Source organism: Danio aesculapii, chromosome 12, assembly GCF_903798145.1.
Source record: "Danio aesculapii chromosome 12, fDanAes4.1, whole genome shotgun sequence".
In the NCBI taxonomy this organism is placed as follows: Eukaryota; Metazoa; Chordata; class Actinopteri; order Cypriniformes; family Danionidae; genus Danio; species Danio aesculapii.
In genome coordinates this window covers 10,559,920-10,579,017 of record NC_079446.1, presented here as the reverse complement: position 1 = coordinate 10,579,017, position 19,098 = coordinate 10,559,920, and positions in this window count along the sequence as shown.

Below are 19,098 nucleotides of genomic sequence, written 5' to 3'. Positions count from 1 at the left end.
AGGAGATGAGTGAGCGCCTACCACTGTGGCCCCCACCCGCAAAGTTCCACTCAGCTGACGTGGCTTGTTTGACCGAGAGCCGCTGGTGCCCCGGAGCAGAAGAGGGAAGAATGGAGAGAACGTCAGCGTTTCCACAAGTGGTGGTGGAAACACAGACCGGCTAGAAGGGCAGGTATTTTTCTTCCAGCCGTCCGGTGACAGCGTAGCAGAGTGGCTTTGGAGATGAGTCTGCCTTCTTTCGCCTGCTTGGTTCTTACCTCGTGTATCACAACGCGGCGGCGAATGCTGCGAATGAGAGCTCGAAGCTCCCTGCGAACCAGCACCAGGGTGGTGCTGGAGAGGCGGCAGAAGGCCAGTGGGGTTTCGCAGAGATAATCTAGGAACTGCGCGATGTTCTTCTGGTAGTGTTGCCTTGTGAGCTCGGCCATGCCCGTTTGGCCTAGCAGGGCAGACCAGGCTCGGATGCTCGCCGGCTGGTTAAGGAAGGACAAGGTTTCTGGGTCCGAGTGGCCTTTCCCCATGTAGCCTAGGAAGGCCTTGACCCTCGCCAGTTTGGAGGCGAGGTTGTTCCGCAGACGACCGGTGGGCTCGCTTCCCAATTGGAAACCCTCGAACTCTTCCAAAAGAAAGTCTGCAGAACGGGGGCGAAAGTCAAAAGTCACCCTTGATGACATACCCCCAGCAGCCCAACAAAAAAGTGCCATAACCATACTCAACTCAAGGCGCGGGCGTGGTCCGGGTACGGGTACTTTGTTGGATCGTCAGCTTCCGGGCCATCTGGTTCCCATTCCTCTTCGGAGGACGACACCAGCCGAGACACCACGGGTATCGTCAGTTAAGTAGACTGCAACCACCGCAACTCTCGAGCCACTTTCCGACGCTTGGCTCGCCCCATGGCCTCTTTCCTGGCCAAGACGGAGAGCTCGGTGTGCTGCATCAGGTGTCTGTCTAGGCGGGCCGGCGTCTTTCGACAGCCGGGCACGTCGTCTTCCGCATGTCCACGCGGCCAGCGGCGAGCGCCAGCAAAAGCTTCTTCTCGTCTGCGTTTGACACCTTGTGGACCGCGGACAGGTGCAGCGAGAGGCCCCGCCGGGCAGCTTGGACTGTGCCAGCCACGAGGGCTTTTTGCATTGCTTTTTAGTTCCCTTTTCTGCCCCCACAAAGGGATGGCATGAGCCCCGCTGAACACGCACCATTTTGTGCAGCTTGGACTGGGAGGGGGCTGGTGGAGCAGGGGGGGACCGCCGAGGGCTGGCAAGGATAAACCCGAAGGGGTGGGCGGGCTTGCGGGTGGACGGGAGAGGCAGCACTGGTCACGCACACACAGGGGCTGGAGCCTGCACCAGCCTGTACCCCACGCGGCCCCTGCTCGATCGATCACCACGCTGGAGACTCTACCGAGCCCACCAACCATCCCTAGCCCTTGTCCAGGGCGAGGGGGGCTCGGACTGAGAATCAGCAGGGGGGGGGGACAAAGGCAGGCAGAGCTGGCGGGCAGAGCGGCGGACATGCTCTTGGTCAAAACCTGACTGACCATTTCAGTTTTTTCTCCCACAGATAGAGGCGGGAAAGGGGGGGGTTGTGTGCAGAGGGACACCCCCCCACGCCTCCCTCAAAGCACGCCCGAGTCAGGGAGGAACCAACCACACCCATAGAGGCCGACCCACCCATGTTGGGGGGGAGGGGGGGGGGGGGGGTGGCCGGGCGGGGGCCTAACCCATGGGGCGTCAAACGAGCTCCTATTGATCAGCGTACTGGTCCAGGCGCGAAACCGTCAAAACCTAAGTCCACTTTTTCCCAGCCGCGAAACCGTCAGAACCTAAGTCCACTTTGTTTCGCCTCCTCCGAAAACCTTAAAACCTCAGAGACAATCGGCGTCGGACGCGCACCTCCAGGCGCGGGACGTGCCGGAAAGGCGGTCTCCCGTCAGGCATGGCTTGGCAGGCTGGGGCTTGGGTCTAATCAACTACACCGGTGAGGGTCGCCAACCGTCTCCACCGGCCGTTCCGGAGACCACCCATCTTTCTCATGGCCCTTACAAAGACCCATCATTCCCCAAATGGACTTTGGTTTTAAAAGCTCACTGGAAAGACCTACCATCATCCCAAATGCTGATCTCCCCGAGGACCCACACCCTTTCCGGGGGGCAAGCGCCAACGTTAGAGGGGCTGGAGCCCCTGACCTCCAGGGCCACGACAGGCACCCCCTCTCACCTAGGACCCACATCCTTTCCGAGAGGCAAGCGCCCACGTTAAAGGGGCCGGAGCCCCTGACCTCCAGGGCCATGGCAGGCACCCCCTCTCTCCGGGGACCCATGCCCTTCCCCCGGGGGGAAGGCGCCCACGTTAGACGGACTGGAGCCCCTGACCTCCAGGGCCACAACAAGCACCCACTCTCCCCAGGAACCCACGCCCTTTCCCGGGGGCAGGCGCCCACGTTAGAGGGGCTGGAGCCCCTGACCTCCAGGGCCACGACAGGCACCCCCTCTCCCCGGGGCCCCACGCCCTTCCCCGGGGGCAGGCGCCCACGTTAGAGGGGCTGCAGCACTTGACCTCCAGGGCCACGACAGGCACCCCCTCTCACCGGGGCCCCACGCCCTTCCCCGGGGGCAGGCGCCCACGTTAGAGGGGCTGGAGCCCCTGACCTCCAGGGCCACGACAGGCACCCCCTCTCCCCGGGGCCCCACGCCCTTCCCCGGGGGCAGGCGCCCACGTTAGAGGGGCTGAAGTCCCTGACCTCCAGGGCCACGACAGGCACCCCCTCTCCCCGAGGACCCACGCCCTTCCCCGGGGGCCAGGCACCCACGTTAGAGGGGCTGGAGCACTTGACCTCCAGGGCCACGACAGGCACCCCCTCTCCCCGGGGCCCCACGCCCTTCCCCGGGGGCAGGCGCCCACGTTAGAGGGGCTGGAGTCCCTGACCTCCAGGGCCACGACAGGTACCCCCTCTCCCCGAGGACCCACGCCCTTCCCCGGGGGCCAGGCATCCACGTTAGAGGGGCTGGAGCACTTGACCTCCAGGGCCACGACAGGCACCCCCTCTCACCGAGGACTCGCAGTCTTTCTGGGGGGCAAGCACCCACGGGTGACTCCAGGGCCACGACAGGCACCCCTTCTCCCCAGGGACCCACGCCTTTTCCGGGGCGCATGCGCCCACGTTAGAGGGTTAGAGCCCCTGACCTCCAGGGCCATGACAGGCACCCCCTCTACCCGGGGACCCATGCCCTTCCCCGGGGGCAGGCGCCCACATTAGAGGGGCTGGAGCCCCTGACCTCCAGGGCCACGACAGGCACCCCCTCTCCCCGGAGACCCACGCCCTTCCCCGGGGGGCAGGCGCCCAAGTTAGAGGATTTTTAGCCTCTGACCTCCAGGGCCACGACAGGCACCCCCCTCCACGGGGACCCACGCCCTTTCCCGGGGGGCAGGCGCCCACGTTAGAGGGGCTGGAGCCCCTGACCTCCAGGGTCACGACAGGCACCTGCTCTCCCCGGGGACCCAAGCCCTTCCCTGGGGGGCAGGCGCCCACGTTAGAGGGGCTGGAGCACTTGACCTCCAGGGCCATGACAGGCACCCCCTCTCCCCGTGACCCACCCCCTTCCCCGGGGGGGCAGGCACCCACGTTAGAGGTGCTGGAGCTCCTGACCTCCAGGGCCACGACAGGCACCCCCTCTCCCCGAGGACCCACACCCTTTCCGGGGGGCAAGCGCCCACGGGTGAGGGGCCGGAGCCCCTGACCTCCAGGGCCACGACAGGCACCCCCTCTCCCCGGGGACCCACGCCCTTCCCCAGGGGCAGGCGCCCACGTCGGAGGGGCTGGAGCCCCTGACCTCTAGGGCCACGACAGGCACCCCCTCTCCCCGGGGACCCACGCCCTTCCCTGGGGGGCAGGCGCCCACGTTAGGCAGACGTGCCGTTGGTGACCCCCCCTGGCTGTGGGGCAGCACCCTCTCCACCACCTTGTCATACTGTGGTACAGAGATAGCTCGGGTGCACCAGCCTTTCCCAGTTCCACCATCCGGGGCAGTGCTCAATTTGTTGAGGTGGCTGGGGTGCACCAGCGGCACGTAGTTCCAGGGGCATTCAATATGGGGGTTTTGTGTTTGCCTTCCACCAGTGCCGGAGGTTTGCCCCCCCAAGGCTAACAACGCTGGCCGGGATCGAGGCACTGTCGCTGGGCAAGCTTTTAATTACTGAACTGCTTGGTTGAGGCGGTACCCCCACACCCCCAAGGCCAACAGCGATGGCCGTGATAGGGGCACTGTCTCTGGGGAAACCTTTAATGTCTGAACCGCTTGGTTGAGGCGGGACTCCCGCCCCCCAGGACCAACGGAGCTGGCCGGGATCGGGGCACTGTCTCTTGGCAAACCTTTAATGTCTAAACCGCTTGGTTGAGGCGGGACCCCCACGCCCCCCAAGGCCAACAGCGCTGGCCGGGATCGGGGCACTGTCTCTGGGCAAACCTTTAATGTCTGAACCGCTTGGTTGAGGCGGGACCCCAGCCCCCCAAGGCCAAGAGCGCTGGCCGGGATTGGACGCTTTTTTGCGGGCAGCCAGCCTTGCCATTGACCCCCTGGTTCATTCAATTGCAAAGCCGTCAAAACCTAAGTCCACTTTTACTCACCTTCTCTGAAAACCTGACGGCAGGTCAGAGACAATTAGCACCGGGCGGGCACCTCCAGGCGCAGGATGTCCCGGAAAAGCGGTCTCCCGTCGGGCATGGCTTGGCGGGCTGGGGCCTGGGTCTAATCAACTACACCGGTGAGCGTCGACGCCAGCCACGCTAATTCTCACTCAACCAACTGTGGCACTGGTGCCCCTGGGACCACCCTCGCCCCCAAGGCCAACAGCGCTGGCCGGGATCGGGGCACTGTCTCTGGGCAAGCCTTTAATGTATGAACCACTTGGGTGAGGCGGGACCCCCGCCCCCCAAGGCCAACAGCGCTGGTCGGGATAGGGGCACTGTCTCTGGGCAAACCTTTAATGTCTGAATAGCTTGGTTGAGGCGGGACCTCCGCCCCCCAAGGCCAACGGCGCTGGCCGGGATTGGGGCACTGTCTCTGGGCAAACCTTTAATGTCTGAACCACTTGGTTGAGGTGGGACCCCCGCACCCCAAGGCCAACAGCGCTGGCCGGGATCGGGGCACTGTCTCTGGGCAAACCTTTAATGTCTGAACCGCTTGGTTGAGGCGCGACCCCCGCCCCAAGGCCAACGGCGCTGGCCGGGATCGGGGCACTGTCTCTGGGCAAGCTTTTAATGACTGAACCGCTTGGTTGAGGCGGGACCCCCACGCCCCCAAGGTCAACAACGCTGACCGGGATCGGGGCACTTTTGCGGGCAGCCAACCTCACCATTGACCCCCTGGTTCCTTCAACCGCAAAGCTGTCAAAACCTAATTCCACTTTTTCTCACCTTCTCCAAAAACCTGTGAAAACATTGTTCACAGTCAAATAATTAGTGTTAATGTTGTTTTCAAGTCACACTTGCAGGTTATTTCAGACCGAATATTCAAAGTGCCGTGGTAAACGATATAGGGAGTGTGTCACAAGTTGTCACTGAATAAATGTGTGAAAATAAAACCAAGTTTATCTTAATAACTTACACTTTCACGTTTTATTCTTAACATTCAGTGGCCGCAGTATAATAAACCACATATAACTGTTTTTGCTGAAATTTCTGCAATCAAAAACGAGTAATGTGTATGATTCAGCATAGCGTGAGCTTACCTGATATGACATGAGAACTGCAGAGTCCAGCATTTCTAATTAGGTTGTCACTTCATTCAGCTCCCTTTTAGCCAAAGACATCTGCAGTTCGCACTAAAGCAGTGTGGTGTATGGTAAAAGTTAAGTTTTCTATTTCGAATTTGGCATCCTACCGCACAACACGACATCTTTACTATTGCAGCCTGTTTTTTTGCAACCGGGGACCCATGTGACGTCATGTGTGACGTAGGTTGGTAATTGGTCTATACAAAACTGGAGGAAGGTTTCTAAATTTATAAATGATAATGAATAAATGTCAATCTTTTACTGTATGAATATGTTGCAGTGGGCGCATACTCGAGTGACATCACTGTCACTGTACGGTAGCCTCGCTGCGTGTGTTTGGAGTTTAGATTCGCAATTTACATTTTTATCATAAAATACCTCCTCATTCGCTAAATATTTGTCTCTCCTACTTAGGGTGAACAATCCCTTAATACAAACAAATCTACTTTCAAACGTTCTATCTCTCGAGCATCTGCTTGTTGTTTGTAGCTTTAGCCTGCTAGCACTGCTAGTCAACTAAAGCTACCGACCTATTTTATTCACTTATTTTCTCACTTACTGGCTTTGCTCTTCACCCTGTACAATGTCGCATGTGTGTCTGTCCTTGAGTGCAGGAGAAGCATCGATGGAGGCGTTGAAGCTGGAGCTGGAAGTAGTGGAGTCCCAGATTTGCTCCTTCGAGATGAAGTGAGCGCGGCTCCGGGAACAATGGGCTTTGCTCGATGTACCCCATTCTCGCTCATCTGAGGTAAGTGTACAATACAATCACAGCACTCCGTCTTCCTCAACCCCACGTGTTTCTCTGTCCAGGCCCAGCACACCGAGTACGGGTTCACTCAGGTGTCGTTCACGCCAACACCCGGCTACCACGGCCCCTGGGTGCAGCCGCGTAAGGTGCTTGCCAGGTCCCGGGGCAGAACGTCTCCTCCTCCGGTGTTCGAGACCACTTCGCCCCTCTCCGCGAGACGGGTCGCGATGTGGCTATCATCGGTGACTCCATCGTGCGCCACGTCCGCGCCGCTTCCTCCAAAGGTAACAAAGTACGCACTTTCTGCTTCCCTGGTGCCCGAGTTAAGAATATTTCTGCACAGATACCTACTACCCTGAGCGCTGCCGAGAGCCTCGGTGCCGTCGTCCTCCACGTGGGGACAAACGACACTGGGCTCCGGCAGACGGAGATCCTGAAGAAGAAATTCAGGAGCCTGATTGAGATGGTTCGACACACCTCGCCCGCCATGCAGATCATCGTTTCTGGACCGCTTCCTACCTACCGCCGAGGAAATGAAAGGTTCAGTAGACTTTTTGCTCTGAATTAATGGCTATTAACATGGTGTAAAGAACAGAAATTGCTCTTTGCCAATAACTGGAATCTTTTCTGGGAGCGTCCTAGGCTTTTCCGTGCTGACCGGCTGCACCCCAGTGCTAACTGCTGTCGGACAACATCTCCAGGACACTTCGTTCTATCTGACTAGTAAGTAAAAATTCACAAAATTCACAATTTAGCCATATAGACTCTTGTTCGTCCCACTTAAATAAATAAATGCAAATCTGGCTAATCCCATAGAGACTGTGTCTGTTCCTCGTATTATTAGATCAAGAAATAAACATACTGTGTGCTCCAGAAATAATCTACTAAGAATTAAACCAGAAAAAACACTAAAACGTGAAAATGCAAATTTCATAAAGCTTGGTCTCCTCCATAAATCAGGTCACTAGCACCTAAAGCACTTATCATAAATGAAATAATAACAGATAACTATCTTAATGCACTCTGTCTCACTGAAACCTGGCTGAAACAAAATGACTATATTAGTTTAAATGAAGCAACTCCTCCAGGATTCTTATTTAAACACGAGGCTCGTCAAATTGGTCGTGGTGGTGGAGTTGCATCAATCTTTAGTGATATTCTTAATGTTAATCAGAGAAATGGACTTATGTTTAACTCCTTTGAAGTATTAGTGCTTAATGTTATGCTTCCGGACACTAAGCAAAAACATATGTTATCTCTTGCTTTAATCACCATATATAGACCCCCAGGACCCTATGTCAATTTTCTAAGAGAGTTTTCTGATTTTATCTCTGACTAACTAGTTAAAACGGATAAAATACTAATTGTAGGAGACTTTAACATCCACATAGATAACGCTAACGACACATTAGGGCTCATGTTTATGAATTTACTACATTCACTAGGGATAAAGCAAAACGTTATTCGTCCAACCCATCGCTTAAAGCATACATTAGATCTGATTCTGTCTTATGGAATTGAGGTCATTGATGTAGACATTATACCACAAAGTGATGATATTACAGACCGCTACCTCTTACTATATAAGCGGTGTTTACCTGAAATTAGCAGATCCGCTGCGATATATCGCCCTAGTAGAACTATTGTTCCATCCACCAAAGATGAATTCACAAATAACCTACCTGATCTTTCTCTATTTCGAAATGCACCTGCAAACGCAAATGACCTTGATGTAGTAACCAGCAGTATGGATGCCATCTTTTCTAGCACACTAAATACTGTGGCACCCATCAAATTAAAAAAGTCTAGAAAGAACAAAACTACACCATGGTATAATAGTCATACTCGCACTCTCAAAACAGCAACTCGTGCCCTGAAATGTAAATGGAAAAAAACTAATTCAGAAGTTTTTAGAATTGCGTACAAAGACAGTATATCCAGCTATAGGAGAGCTATAGGAGAGCTCTAAAATCTGCCAGGGCTGAGCACCTCCGCAAACTGATAGAAAATAATCATAACAATCCTAGATTCTTATTTAACACCATTGCTAAATTAACAAATAATCGGTCATCTTTGGAACAAAATGTTCCACCGCAAATTAGTAGTGATGACTTCATGAATTTTTTTCAGTGATAAAATAGAAGACTTTAGACAGAAAATAGGAGATGTTAAACTTTCTGCACTGCCTTATACTTCAGATCCAGTAAACATCCCACTGAATCAAAATAACCTACAGTGCTTCAAAATCATAGAACAGGAAGAGCTAGATAAAATTATAAATAGCTCTAAACCAGCTACGTGTATGTTGGACCCAATTCCAACAAAATTACTGAAGGAATTGCTACCTGTTATAGGAGAACCTCTTCTTAACGTTATCAACTCTTCTTTATCTTTAGGCCATGTTCCAAATCCTTACAAGCTAGCTGTTATTAAGCCTATTATTAAGAAATCACAACTGGACCCCTGCAACGTAGCTAATTATAGGCCTAAAATGCTAGAAAAAGTTGTTTCTGCCCAATTATGCTCCTTTCTGCAGATGAGCAATGTTTTTGAAGTGTTTCAGTCAGGTTTCAGAGCTCATCACAGTACAGAAACTGCATTAGTGAAAATAACCAATGATCTACTCTCAGCTGCTGACCAAGGGTGCATCTCGCTGTTAGTTTTACTCGATCTTAGTGCGGCATTTCACACCATTGACCACAATATCCTCATAAATCGCTTAAATTCTACAGGTGTCCAGGGACAGGCTCTACAAAGGTTTAAGTCATACTTAGCTGACCGTTACCAGTTTGTGAATATTAATGGACAGCCTTCACAAGTCAGCCCAGTTAAGTATGGGGTGCCTCAAGGATCAATTTAGGCCCTTTGCTGTTTACAATATACATGCTACCCCTGGGAGACATTATTAGAAGACATGGGATCAGCTTTCACTGCTATGCAGATGATACTCAATTATATATTTCAACTAAACCTGATGAGACGTCTGAACTGCCTAAGCTAACTGAGTGTATTGAAGATGTTAAAGATTGGATGACCAATCATTTTCTTCTCTTAAACTCAGACAAAAATATAATTATTACTTATTTGGCCTAAATCCTGTACACAGCAGATCTCTCAACTCGACCTACAATTAGAGGCATACAAAGTTAGCGTTAGCTCAACTATAAAAGATCTGGGTGTCATACTAGACACCAACTTAACTTTTGAAAATCATATATCCCATGTCACAAAAACTGCCATCTTTCATCTGAGAAATATCGCTAAGTTACGAAGTATGCTATCCATCTCAGATGCAGAAGAGATGACTTCTAGGCTGGACTACTGTAATGCACTGTTTGCTGGCTGCCCAGCATCCTCTATTAACAAACTTCAATTAGTACAAAATGCAGCTGCCAGAGTTCTTACCAGGTCTAGAAAATATGATCACATCACCCCAATTTTATCCTCCTTACACTGGCTTCCTGGTAAGTTTCGTATTGAATTTAAAATATTGCTTCTTACATATAAAGCTTTAAATAATCTAGCTCCTGTTTATCTAACCAATCTTCTGTCTCGCTACAATCCAACTCGCTCTTTAAGATCTCAAAATTCAGGGCTTCTGGTAGTACTTAGATTAGCAAAGTCAAGTAAAGGAGCTAGAGCCTTCTCATTTATGGCTCCTAAACTCTGGAATAGCCTTCCTGATAACGTCTGAGGCTCACACTCTCCCAATTCAAAACTAGATTAAAGACCTATACGTTTTGTAAAGCATACACTCAGTGCAACACTTAGCGGGTTTTCACACAGGTTTCTGCATCTTGTTTATGTACACTATGAACAGCAGCTACGCTAATTATTCTCTTTATTCTCCATTTCCACTTGGGGATACTCTTCCCGAGGCCCTTAGACTATGCAGAGTCACTGATTCATCCAAGACCAACGACGAGATGATCCCAAGGTTTCCATATCCTGGACCAGGCCGTATTCTGAGCAGCTACTGTGGTGGTCATGGAAGAGTGGAGAACATGAGACTGATTCCTGTGACGCTCCAGGGACAGACAAGTCTTCGCTGAGGCCAGCTTTCAGCCTCCGCCGCAGAGACTGCAGCTCTTCAGTGTTTGGACTCTCAGTAGTGATTTTTAAACCACACTGAACTGTGCTAAACTGAACTGAACTTAAACACTACAAACTGACCTACACTGTTCCAATTTACTATGACCTTTTATGTGAAGCTGCTTTGACACAATCTACATTGTAAAAGGTGAATTGAATTGAATGTTATTTTTGTTTTTTTTAACTATAAGAAGTTGGAAAATTAAGCTTATGTTATTAATCTTCTGATTAAACTTACCAAGTTTCATATCATCGATGTAAATTAGTTATCAGAAACCTCTGTTTTCTGTGGCACTTAAAGAACTAAATATTTATATAAATACCAATAAGGACAGTACAAACAAAAAAGCTGTTAAAACTGTATATTTGTTTGACACAAGTTATTGTGAGTTAGCAAGGTCTAGCATTATTTATTTGTAATATTTTTTTTTCTGTTATGTTATTTTGTTTCACTTATTGAGTTTTTGTATTTCTACATAATTTTTTATATACTTTTCATTTTCTGTATACCTCTGGCATTGCTTTGTATGTATTGGTCTTGCATTAATAAAAAAATAAATAAAATGGTTTGGGCCGGAAGTTAATGAGAATTATTTATATTATTTATTAAATTTCACATTTATTGTATTTTGTTAATGTCTACCCCCACCCCAACCCTAAAACCAACCGTCACAGTACTGTAAAACAGTAGTTGTATCGATTATTATTTATGTTTTCTATTAAATTACTCAATAAATTATATTTTTTAACACCTACCCCAACCCTAAACCCAACCACCAAAGCACTGTATTAACAGCAGTTGTACCGAGTATTATTTATGTTATCTATTAAATTACTCAAAAAAATCTATTTTTTAACACCTACCCCCACCCCAACCCTAAACCCAACAGTCACAGCACTGTAAAAATATGAATTATTGTTATAGTTTCACAGCTTTTCATCTAATTAACTGATTATATTTTAATTACATTACAACATCGATGCTATAACTGTTCATCGGAAGCAAAGAGCTTATCACCAAGAGGCGACACTCAAAAGAATGTTCCATTGCAACAGCAGCACCCAGCAACAGCCCCGTGATTCCGCCATTTTGGAGTGAAAGCTGTTGGCCGTCCATTGGATCTTATTGCTGTCGCAATGGCAAGCAGCTGCTTTTTTATTTATTTATTTAAAAAGCGCATTAAAGCTGAGAGACAACCCGAAAGACGACAATACAACACTTACTATCACAATTAATCATCAGCACTTTTAATAGTTTATTTTACAGACTTGTAATGTGCTGTTGTTCTATTGTAATTTTCATTCCAAAATGGCCACCACGTGACACTAGCGGCACCTTGTGGCTGTTTCCCAAATCAAACTAGAATGTCGCTTAGTGATTCTATGCTCTTTGCCTGAAGTTTAAAGGTAAACTAGCTGTGTTTCTTGAAATCTTATTCATCATAGAACCCGCAGACTGAACATAATCAGACCAGGTACTTATATTGTTTTTGTCTAAAATGTGTCTAAAAAGACAAAATCAGATTTGTTATCATTAAAAGCTCTGGTTATAATTAAATGCTAAATAATTTAAAAACATAATAGCTTTTAAGAGGCCAATTAGCTTTAAGCAATATTTGATTGCATATCACCTATAAGTGGGTGAAGTCTTTACATTTATCCAGAATCTCACAGAAATTCAAGTAAATAAAGTCTTTGAAACCAACCAGTTCATCTATGAATGGACTATCACGAAGAATCAGGTGAGCATGTTTATCAACATTATTATTTTTTTGTTATTAGTAGTATTATTATTGTTTCTTCTTATTATGATTATTATTATATTTTTAGTTGTTATAATATTGTTTCTCTACACTGCGAGTATCTGTGTAGGTAAGTGACGTTGTGAACCTGCTTCTCCATTAATTTGTTTACAGGCATCATTAGCTGCTTTCAGAGCGATAGGATACATTTTTGAGAAACCAATTTAAGGTTGTTATTAAAGCTTATTTTCATATCATTGCCGATTCAGCAGTAGGGGTTCAATCTTCAACTGGCTGGCTGGAGCTGCCAGTGGCGGGTCACGTGACCTGTCACTGACTGGTGGCAGCCGCATCTAACCCGGCATTTGACAACTAGCAGGTGGGTCATGTGACCAACCAGTGCCTGGCTGGTGGGTCAGGTGTCCAACCAGTGACTGGTTGGTGGCCATTAACAACTGGCTGGTGGGTCAGGTGTCCTACCAGTGGCCGCTGGCAACTGGCTGATAGGTCAGGTGTCCTACCAATGGCCGCTGTCAACTGGCTGGTAGGTCAGGTGTCCTACCAGTGACTGGTTGGTGGCCATTAACAACTGGCTGGTGGGTCAGGTGTCCTACCAGTGACTGGTTGGTGGCAGTTATCAACTGGCTGGTGGGTCAGGTGTCCTACCAATGGCCACTTGGTAGCAGTTGGCAACTGGCAGGTCATGTGAGCTTTCATTGCATCAATTGTTTTTAACAATACACAAAATGAACACTTTTACGGATTTATTCTTCATAATGGGACATTTTCAGAATGTTTATTACAAATAGAGTGTCCTCAAATCTAGAAAATATGGAAAAGTCTGAGTTTCCTTCTGTTGCTTTCAATTTATCTGAAAATATATAATGGATCTGTACATTTAGACATTCGGCACATTCACCCCCAACCCATCGGCATTTTACCGCGTTTGCTTTAACTTTCTCTGCAGCTTTATACATTGATATATCATCATGAAAATACTCTTCTGGACCTTTTCTATTACAAATTGCGTATATTAGTCAGTTTAATTCCACATACGGTCCTCAAATAGCCGGGATTACAACTGGCTGGTCCCTCCTCCCTCAGTAAGCGCGATCACATTCTGCGTCTGGCGCGTCTCCTCGCGCTCTCATTCAGAGGAATTACATTTTTAATTCATGAAATGTGTATTCTTTAGGGTCTCTATGTTTTCGTCACTGACATTTGCAGCAGTGTTTCCTCAAAGGAGGTCTTTAAATACTGACAGGTGGGTTTGCAACACTCTCGCTGCATCAGAACGCAGGGAGTTCCGCTTTCACTCTCTCAGACTGGTGGGTTACTGAAGCTAATTAGCTTCAGTCAGCAGACAGCGAGCTCTGAGTTTACCGCGTTTGCTTTAACTGTCTCTGCAGCTTTATACATTGATTTACTATCATGAATGTAATCTTCTGAAACTTTTCTATTACAAATTGTGTATATCATTCAGCTTAATTCCAGATACGGTCCACAAATAGCCGGGATTACAACTGGATGGTCACGTCTTCCCCAGCTTCACCAGCGCATTCGCGCTCCGAGATCGACGCTTCTCTTTGCACTATCGATAAGAGCAATTAAATTTTTATTTACAATAATTTTTATTACAGTCTATTGTGTTACCTCAGTGATGTTTCCAGTACATTTATCCCAAATAAGGTCTTCAAACGACCCGTAAACTGACAGGTGAGTTACCGACGCTAATCATGCAGTCAGCAGACAGGGAGCTCCGCGTTTGCTTTGACTTTCTCTCCAGCTTTATACATTCATTTATCATCATGAAAATACTCTTCTGGACCTTTTCTATTACAAATTGTGTATATTAGTCAGCTTAATTTCAGATATGGCCCTCAAATAGCCGAGATTACAACAAGCACATGAGGTCAGAACACAAACAAGTCGCAGGTAATAAACTATCAAGCGTTTCTCCCAATGTAAAGTCTGTCTGCCAGGTCTAAGCAAAGTGCCAGCAGGTGTGTGTAGCTCAGCTCACTCTCCGCCTCTTTGCCCTTGTTTGGTATCCCGCCGTGGGTGCGATGACGCACGAACAAAATGGCAACGGTTGGCCGTGCCTACTAGTAGCTTCTTTTGCAGTGTTCAAAAACCTATGGGTGACGTCACAGATACTCTGTCCATATATTTTACAGTCTATGTGTGTAAATCATGTGTAAACTACACTTTAAATCTACTTTGAAAAAGTAGTCTATAGCATTTCAAAAGTTTTACAAAAATTCAAATTAATTTGCATTATGTCCAAAACTGGACTAAAAAGAACAATAAAATGTATTTATACACAGTTACAGCTGTGTTTGTCTTTACTACTTCAATTTTTATGTTTTACCCCTTTTTCAAGATGTAAGATAAGTCTTTTGTGTCTCCAGAATGTATCTGTATAGTTTCAGCTCAAATCACCCATCAGATTATTTAATTTACCTTTCCGAACATTAGAATTTTCTGATCTAAACACTCTGTAGCTGTTTTTGTGGCCTGTTCCCACGTGGCTGTCAGAGTGTGCAACAGGCCCCGTTTACACTAATACATTTTAGTTTTAAAACGGCGTTTTAGAATGAAAACGATCCACGTCCACACTAGCGTTTCACCCAGCGTTTCTGAACAGCTCTCCGTCTACACCACACTACTGAAAACGCACATCACGTGACCACAAACACACTGGCATGCACTGCAGCATCTATGAGAGCTGTGCTCGTAGGACAATTATCAAGAATCTACCACTGGATCTAATCTCTGGTCTTTTGAATCTATTCTTTGTTCCGGTAACATGTTTTGGCTGAGCTGAAAGATAAGTTAATAATTAATATAACCACGTACATTCTGTACATTGACTGATTGTTTACCTTTATTTCCCATATTGTATAAACTTATTGTACGTCACACGTTTATAATGGCCATTATTGATTATTAAAACTTATATTCAGAAAAGAGAGGGTATGTTTCGTATTTTCAATGAAAATGAAAGGAGGCAGTAATGTTATCGGCTCCGTTTTGTTATAAATAAGCATACAGTGAAGATCGTAAATATGTAGCTACACAACGCCTCAACATTTCTGCTGTCTGTTAAGTTGCTAATATCAAAATGAAATAGGCAGTTCCTTAAATCATGTTTTCATTTTATCGTTGAGATAGTGAAACAACATAACCACGTTATGTGAATAAGGTTATAAAGTACACTGTTCCCTTTGAAGATTTACCTGACGTGTCCTCAGGACATGTTTTCCATATCAAACTTGCGAAGTCTGAACTTACAATGAGAGGATGCAAGACGGAACTGTGTGTAGGCTACTTAATATTGAGGAAAAAGCCCCAATCGGATAGGCCACCTCCGTTTACAGATGTCTAATTTTTCCCACATCCACACTGACATGGAGCAGCAGTGTTTTAAAATAAAAAACCCCTCTCCAGCGTTTTCAAAACGCTCTGTTTTTGGCACTCGAAAACTAAAATGTATTAATGTAAACAGGGTCTCAATCTCCGCCTCGGCTGTGTCAGATAAACAGCACAGTGACACATGAAGGAAGCAGATCTAACTTAACGTTTGAGAGAAATACTACAGTAAGGGGCATTTACGTTCCAAAAACGCAAGGCGCACCACACTGCCTTTTTTGCTGACAAGAAAAAAGAAGTGTGGTGCGCTTTTTTATGTCGCTAGGCAACAACTGGATTAGCTGGGTATTGCGCGAGAGTGTTGCTGTTGACATTAATATAATTTAAAAATTTATAATATTTAGATTTTCAAGATTTGTGATTCATAGGGCACCAGATAAGTCAAAACAGCAACCACAAGTCTCTTCTCCATCTCCTAAAGTGTCAATAGTCGTCTTGACAACATAAACACTGCAGGCACCTCAACGGAAACCCTGCCTCTGCTTTCATTTGATTGGAGAATTAAAAAGACGTGACTGACGTATCACATTTTTTCCGCTCAGAGGTGACTTTTTTCAACTGCGAGCGCACAGCGTGCAGGGACAAAAACGAGAGGTGCAGCAGGCGGTTAAAACTCGAGGCGCGCAGGGTTCGTTAGTTAACCATTCAAAAGAGGCGCCTCGTAATGCATAAACCGTGTTTGGTGTGATCGGCCACTAAAAACCATTCATTCATTCATTTTCTTTTCGGCTTAGTCCCTTTATTAATCTGGGGTCGCCACAGAGGAATGAACCGCCAACTTATCCAGCATATGTTTTATGCAGCTGATGCCCTTCCAGCCACAACCCATCACTGGGAAACCCATACACACTTATTCGCACACATCCATACACTATGGACAATTTAGCTTACCCAATTCAACTGTACCGCATGTCTTTGGACTGTGGGGGAAACCGGAGCACCCAGAGGAAACCCATGCAAATGCAGGGAGAACATGCAAACTCCACACAGAAACGCCTACTGACCCAGCCAAGGTTCGAACCAGCGACCTTCTTGCTGTGAGGTGACAGCACTACTTACTGCGCCACTGCGTTGCCCCACTAAGAACCAATGATTATTTATTTGATGCATTTGTTGTTAATTCAAGCCTTTGATGGCACACGCACATAGCGCGCATTTAACTTTGCATTGTTTTTTGCATGCAAATGTGACGGAATACTCGTTAATATTCACTGCTGAATGGATATCTGTTTTGTTGATGTACAAAATAAACCTGATTTAACATCCACAAACCGAGATTGAAGCATCTTTTATAAGTGTACTGACACGGCTGTGGTGATAAAGATGGTAAAATCGCTGTAATTCATTTTAAACTTGTAGAATTCATTCTTGATTACATTTGATGATTGATGATCATAGATAGCTGAACAGATCTTTTTAATCCAGCTGCTTTGCGCACGTCCTGTCTTGTTTATATGATTAAACCTATTACTATGGAGACATGTTAATACTCGGCTGTCAATCAATTCAGTGGGCGGGGAAACTGCACTGCTATGTCACGTTGTGGTGGGCCTCAAAATGGGAGAGATTTGGATCCTATTCTAACTTCAGGAAATAAAAATGAGACTTATTGTGTTTCCATCACCCCAATACGACATTTGGACACACTATACCAACACTGTCCAAGCAGCTTACAAAAGATGATTTTCATCATAGGTGACCTTTAATGTAGCAGAGTAGCTTCAGCCAGTGTGTTGTCATTGGAAGAAAAAAAAGAAGCTGGTAAAATCTGTATAGAATGTATGAATGAATTTTAATATCTCAATAAAACTGTACCTGTTAACTGTCACTGGCCCACTGGTAGGTATTTTGCCATTGCATATTTAAAGGGCATCTATGGTAAAAAATCTACTTTTCAAGCTGTTTGGACAGACATAGGTATAGACATAGTGTATATAGCGTCATATTGGGGTGATATAAACACACCCAAGTGCTTTTTTTCAATTTAACAACATAAAAACGGTGGACCAATTGAAGCGGTTTTCAGACCGACTGCAACTTTACGTAGGAGTGCGGTCCCCCCTCCCACCGAATTGATTGACAGCTGCGTATTAGCATGTCCCGGTAGTCACGTGTATAATCATATCAACAAGAGAGGACGAACTCAAAGCAACTGGGAATAAATGATGTCGTGTCAGGAAGGGAGATCACAAGCGTTTCTACACTGTTCTAAGCATATATATATGCAAAGAACGGGGGCTATGGCATCTCTTTGAGAGATCAAAACAGGTGTATGAGGGCAGACCGGGGCTGACAAAACTGCCCAAATTTTCACTACCCGCCTATGTCATTTTTTGCCAGCAAAAATAAATTCAAAACCGCCCAATCTGGCAACAGTGGACACAACCAAGGGAGGAGATTAAGGCACGCTAAAAGGCACGTAGAAACTGTAGGCGGGTACAACAAAACAGCCTCCTGGTGTAAAAATGTATAAAATAGAATCTTATAAAAGGTATAATTAAAAATCTGATGGGTGTTTTGAGCTGAAACTTTTCACATTCTGGAGACACAAAAGACAGAGTAACCTATGTGCTCTTTAAAACAATTATATCCTATACCTAACCTGAACTATATCAACACATGCTAAATTACACACTAACACATGATTGAACATTTAGTTACAGTAACTTACTCTTAGTGTTTAGTTAGTTCCTGTGATCATTAGTTCATAAAAAGGGTTACATAAGCCTTTAAAAGTATTTGTGATATAATAACCTAAAGTTTATTATTCTGTAACTGCCAACAGAAGGTTAGGTGCTAACAGAGTACAGTACGTAAACATGTTATATTTCAGTAATCAAACCATTGTTCAGGGTGGCACAGTGGCTCAATGGTTAGCACTGTCGCCTCACAGCAAGAAGGTCACTGGTTCAAGCCCCAGCTGGGCCAGTTGGCGTTTCTGTGTGGAGTTTGCATGTCCTCCCCGTGTTGATGTGGGATTCCTCTTGGGTGCTCCAATTTCTCCCCCAGTCCAAAGACATGCGCTTTAGGTGAATTCATTCATTTTCTTTTTGGCTTAGTTCCTTTATTAATCTATTGTCGCCACAGCAGAATGAACTGCCAACTTATCCAGCATATGTTTTACGCAGCGGATGCCCTTCCAGCTGCAAACCAACATTGGGAAACTATAGGTGAATTGAATAAGCTAAATTGACTGTACTATATGTGTGTGAATGAGTGTGTAAGGGTGTTTCCCAGTGCTGGGTTGCGGCTGGAAGGGCTGCTGCGTAAAACATACATTGTTTTATTCTGCTGTGGTGACCCATGATAAAATAAA